This window comes from Agelaius tricolor, unplaced genomic scaffold (assembly GCF_023055355.1).
Source record: "Agelaius tricolor isolate 1412-34295 unplaced genomic scaffold, bAgeTri1.0.p SCAF_1, whole genome shotgun sequence".
Classification (NCBI taxonomy): domain Eukaryota; kingdom Metazoa; phylum Chordata; class Aves; order Passeriformes; family Icteridae; genus Agelaius; species Agelaius tricolor.
This window is the reverse complement of record NW_027269261.1, coordinates 55,647,511-55,653,578: the sequence shown is the minus strand read 5'-3', so window position 1 is coordinate 55,653,578 and position 6,068 is coordinate 55,647,511.

The following is a 6,068-nucleotide window of genomic DNA, read 5'->3' as shown; positions in this document are numbered from 1 at the left end:
ACCCCTGAGGGAGGCCATTTGTCACCAATGTCCATGTGGACATTGAGCCTTAGACCACTGCTCTTTGGGTGTGGCTGTCCAAGCAGTTTCTCATCTATTGAACAGTCCACCCATCAAAGTCATGTGTGCCCAATTTAGAGAGAGGGACGTTGTGGGAGATATGCCAAAATATGTCCAAAGTCTTACCTATGTCCAGATAGATGACACCCAAGGCCTTTCTCTAATCACACTGATGTAGTCACTTCATCGTAGAAGGCCACAAGGTTGGTCAGGCAGGATTTGCCCTTGTTGACGCCATACAGGCTGTCCCAAATCACCTCCCTGTCCCCTGTGTACCTTAACATAACTTCTAAGAGTTCCATGATGCTCCCAGACACAGAGGTGAGGCTGATATGTTGGCTCTCAGGAGCCTCCTTTCTACCCATTTTAATGACAGGTGCAATGTTTCCCTTTTTCCAGTCACCTGGAACTACACCTGATTGCCATGACTTTTCAAATGCGATGGAGAATGTCTCAGCAATTACATCAGCCAATTCCCTCTTTACTTGAAGGAGTCTTTATACAAGGGAAGAGGAAAATTGAGTTGACATTTTCCACTGCAGAGATAGACTCCATGAACCCAAGTCTCTTTGTGTGAGTTTGTCTCTCTTGAAGTTGGAATGTAGCTCAGTGTAATTGCAAATGCTCTAGCAGAAGAAATATGCAGCTGAGTTGGCTTTGAGCTGACTTGTGCAGCTTCACCCAACTAAAAATGGGAAGGGAGAGCTCAATAGCTGAACCCCCTGTCCTTTTGGCTTTGTCGTCCATAAAGTCAAGGCAGCCTAGTAGGATTACCTGTGCTACAGGCATCTGGCTCTCATTTTGAATAATGGGAAGAAACCTTAGAAATCTACATCATGCCCTTCCATATCTCCCAATTAATAAAAAAATAGGGCACTTAGATTTTTTCATGGGCAAAATAGTCTTAACTAATCCTTGCTAATTAACCATAAGGATTCAGGTAATTTGGAAAAACTCTGGAAATCAACTATGTGCCACTGCAGTGGTAAAAATACTACTTTGGTGGCCTCCAGTGGGTCCCTGCCCCAGTGTGGGTTGCCAGTATTCACAGTCCTCCAGGAGGCATCCCTGTCCTTGCTACTTATTTTTCACAGGTTTTGGTGTGTTGGGGTCTTTTTGATCAAAGCGGTTTTCTATATAAGGTCAGTGTTTTGCCAAATTTATGAAAAAACAGTTTAGCTCTGATTTTCCAAAGACCATTCAATAATTTTTTTTTTTTTTTTTAAGTGACTTACTTCTGTGTTACTTGATTTTCTTAGAACTATGTTTTTAAGGTCGTGTTCTCTTGAAAGCCTTTTTGTACAAACAAACTGAAAGACGTTCTTTCAGTTTTTGCTTTGCATCAAACATTTTCTTCAAGGTGTAGGATCAAAGTGATGACTTTTGTGTCAGGACTATAAACTGCCTGGAAAATATATCGTCTGGGAATTGCCAGTAGTGAAATCTCCAAACCAGGTAATAAGATCAGCACTTTACTTTCTACTAGTATCCAGTTCATAATTTGACCAGCTGCTGTTTCTCCTGATCTTTTAAAGATTTTCTCTTGATTAGTGATTCCATGTACTACATTTTGCCAAATAACATGAAAGTAAAAGTGTTTGACTTTGGCTGAACTTTTACCTGACACAGCATCATATTCTTTTCCTTTCTTTCCCCCCCTATAGATTTCCAATAACTAGTTATTTTCTTGTGAACTTTTCAAAGAAGCAAGATATTTGTGAATAAGATGCAGTTTAGTTCAGGATCATCTGAATTCTCTCTCCCTTCCTACTAATTCTGCAAAGGTACATATTCAAACCTCTTATATTAAATGTTTGCCTGGTTTACTCAATAGTGCAGAGATGATACAGGCTGTTCAAATTTAATTGCTTTTTTTTGTTTTCCTTCACTGTGATATTTTCTTGTATCTGATGTTCCAGAGAAGAGAAGACAAAAGAACAGGGAACAGTCAGGCTCCAGGCATATGCTGTTCACATGTAAATGATGCATCACGTTGTTTCTGCACATCAATTTACTGTCACAGTCTCTTTCTGTAAATATCTATTTTATTTTTCCCTTGTAATGCTGTCAGTAGGCAGCATCAGAAGAACTCATTCTTCTCCAGAGTCCTCTACATTGAGTCAGAGGGATAAATACAACCTGGTAGATCCAAATATGATAAGGGGTCTGATGATGAAGGCAGACAAAACTTCTTGCTCTGAAAGATTTACAAATCAAAATTGCTTCCATGTACCATAATACAATTAGATAAAACCAGAGAATGGTAGCATCATAAAACTAATACAAAAGTTATTATACAATGTTTATGAGACTTTTATTTTCAAGAGAGAATCAGACCTTATCACAGTATCCGCTTATGATGGATCAAAATTTCATGCTTTGACATTAATTCTTGGTAATGGAGAAGATGAATATCATCATCAGATGAACTCTGAACAGAGGGCCTCCCATTGGTGTTGCTAATCACTATAATCTCCCTCTGTGCCGATGGTCTCTGGCTTAATGCAGTTCATTACAGAGCAACAGAAAATTAATTTTTTTAAACATTTGATAGAGCATTTATGTTGCCTTTTATACTGCCATCATCATCTCTGTAATTTGGAAGTTGAATATGGGATAATTGTGAGAAAGCTTTTTTCTCTCCCAAGAAAAACATGTGCTAGATATGGCAGAGAAACCCCATGTCAACTGTGTGAAAGCAGAGGTAACAGTGGAATTACACACATGCTTGTAACTGCACACACTACCTGTGCTTCTGCCTATTGGTTGAACTGAAGTAGAATCACAGAATCACAGAATCACTTAGGCGAGAAAAGAGCTCTAGGATCATCAAGTCCAGCCATTAACCCAGCACTGCCAAGCCCACCACTAAACCACATCCCCAAGGGCCATATTTACACATCTTACCTCTAGGGATCAAAAGTCAACCACTTCCTTGGGCAGCCTGTTCCAATGCTTGACAAGCATTTGCATGAAGCAAGTTTTCCTAATATCCAATCTAAACCTCTCCTGGCACAACTTGAGGCCATTTCCTCTCATCCCATCATTTGTTACCTGGGACTCCTTTCAGGCAGTCACAGAGAGCAATAAGGTCTCCCGTGAGCCTCATTTTCTCCAGGCTAAGCACCCACAAGCTCCCTCAGCCACTTCTCCTAAGACCTGTGCTCCAGATCCTTCACCAGCTGGAAGTTTTAGTCTCTTTAATAGCAGTCAGAAAATGAATTGCAATCAGTAGGAAGTGAAGTAATGGCCAATTCAGGTAGCTCCCCTGCATACATATGTGCTAGAGACATTTTAGACAGAAGTATCATGAAAGTATAATGGGATTTCAACTTATTGAAGCAAAAATACCCTCCATCCACACTTTTCTTAAAGCAAAACATCATGTGTTGGGATCACTTGGACTTGGTAAAAGACTAGACAGTCTTTGTAGACAGTCTGAACAGAAAGTTGTAGCATTTGGGTTTGGCTTTCAAATCTCTGGATTGGTGAATTTGCCTGTGAGGGATGAGCAAAACACCATCTAAAGACATCCTCACAATGTTTTGGTTTAAAAGTAATAATACAGGCCACTAGTTGCAGTAGATTCTAGGTAACAATGCCAGAACTTCAGCAAATCTCTTCCAGGCCCTACGTGAACATATGTCAATAATAAGGTACAGTCTAGAAGTGAGTGAGGAGAAGAAAGCAAACAGCATAAGAAAATTTATTATGCAGGAAAATTCAGCGAAATCAGTATTACCTATAATGGAGTAAAAGTTAGGGCAAATTTTAAATGTCATATAGGTGGTTATCTCCACAGGCTGTCTTACTAAGGCTTCCCCTTTCCACTCCTCCACCCTTTTCCCTTTAACATTACTACCTCTGCTTTGTAGTTGCTATTTTACTTTCTGTCTGGTGTAAGTTCAGTGGAACTACTGCTGCCTCTTCTCCAACACAGCAGCAATCCTCTTTCTTGTCCTATTCTTTTGTAGAAATTATTCTTCCTTCTAAGTGCATATTTTCTAATAATGTATTCGATGGTTGCTGCTGAGCTTTCAGCACAGGTATCAATGAGAGTGTTAGAAGGAGTGCTACTTTTTTTTTAAGTTTAAGATTGTGGTGGTTTTAATGGGAGGAAACTGTTTCAGAGAGCAGTGAAATAAAATGTTATATAAAAAGTGCTATGAAGAAAAAAAGTATTGTGAGTGTTCAATATTGTTCAGGCTTTCTTCAAGCTCAAGGTGTTTTGTTGCAACCAATATCAGCACCTTCATCTGTGAATCTGTGGGTATGTGCTGCAGAAAAGGCTGCTGCTGGATTTGAAAGGATTAATTGGAGCAATACAGAATAAATGTCTCTCTTTCATCTTGATCTGTACTACTTTTATAATCCTCACTAATGTAGCACTTAAGAATTTAGCCTGATACTGCAGCTACAAATTATTCCAAAACTTTCAATGAATCAAAGGAAAAACTATATCTCTTTGTTCAGCTAGTGCCAAAGGTGAATTTGGTGCAGTGGAATTAATTGGATGCTACATTAAGAACTGAATACAGGTATGTGTATAGTTATTTTTCTGATCTTTATTGGAAATTTTGACAGACAAAGTAGGAGTACGAAATTGTTGCAAAGATCCTCATCCAAAGTCATTTTACTGTGCAACTCTGGGAGGCTGCAGGTGGCATAAGAAGCCAGAGATAGCTATGTCTTTCTTGAACTATAAACAGAATTTATCACTGTGTCCTCTCCAGGAGGTAGATAGTATATCAGGGAAGGTGTAAACCCGCACAGTAGGATTTCATATCTTCCAAAGCAACAAATTGACTGGAAAACTGAAGGCTGGAGAAGCTGAATTGTGAACATTGCCAAAAGTGGCATCATGGTTCAGGCCACACTGCAAAGCTCAGGCCCAGGGTGCTGACCTATTGCAGCTGCCTCTTGTGTGCAAACACATCCTTGGGAACTGAGCCCACTGCAGTTTCCCTTGTGTCACCTTCCCATCCTTGACACCAAGCCATGGTTTACTATGTCTTGATGCTCTGCTTACCTTGCCAGGTGGTGTCTACGAAACAAATGGAACTTGGGAACTAAGGAGATTTGCAGCCTGTTTTTTCTCCCCTCTTGCTTTATGTCATTAAGCTAGGTCCAGATGTCAGCTTGTGTTCTGTCCAGTCCTGCCTGTTCAGCCAGGTCACCCTACAATCCTCCAGAGCAGCCGTGCTCCTAAACCAGTCCACACCTTCCTGCATCTGAACTTTATTCCCAGGGTTTACTTCACACTGATTTTTTTGTATGAACAGCGCTGTCACACAAACTCTGCCTTCATTTCTCTGATTCCTTATGGGATAGGCTTCCTTTCTCTCTTTAATGAGTGAAATTCCCACATCCTCTTTTGAAGATGTCATTTGTGCCACTGTCTCCAAAGTGCTGAGCTTTGTTTGCTGCCTCAGTCCTGAGGCTGTCATCTGCTTCTTCCAAATAGTACCAGCACCATAAGTCATTCGTTTTCTTGTGTTAGAAAACACATTTCAGAAACAACACAGCTGCCTGAAATGCCTCATGTCATGAGCAGCAAGATGAACAGAATAAATTGTTTCACAGAAAGCAAATTATGCTCATGATGAAGTATCACATCTATCTGGGAAGGTGATATGTGTGTTTTACAATAGTATAAAATCTGATTTGGAGCTCCTCCTGACATTTGTAGAGAAAAATTTCCAAATTTCACAGCAAATGACACCACTAGCAGAGTCATCTTCATAGCTGCTGTAATGCATGAACTTAAGTGCTAGCCAAGGTGAACTGAATTTACTGTCTGTAAAAAAATAAGATTTAGGAAAATGCACCTTAGAAACAAAGATTCTACTTCAGCAACAGGACTGCAAGAGCACAGCCAGGCCTGTCAGTTACCAGGACTGCCATTGCAAGGGTTGAGGACATTGGAAATGCCTCTGACTTTTCAGCTATTTTCTTGCAACACACCATAACAGTGGCTTTGGGGTTTCACCAGGCATGCACAGAACATT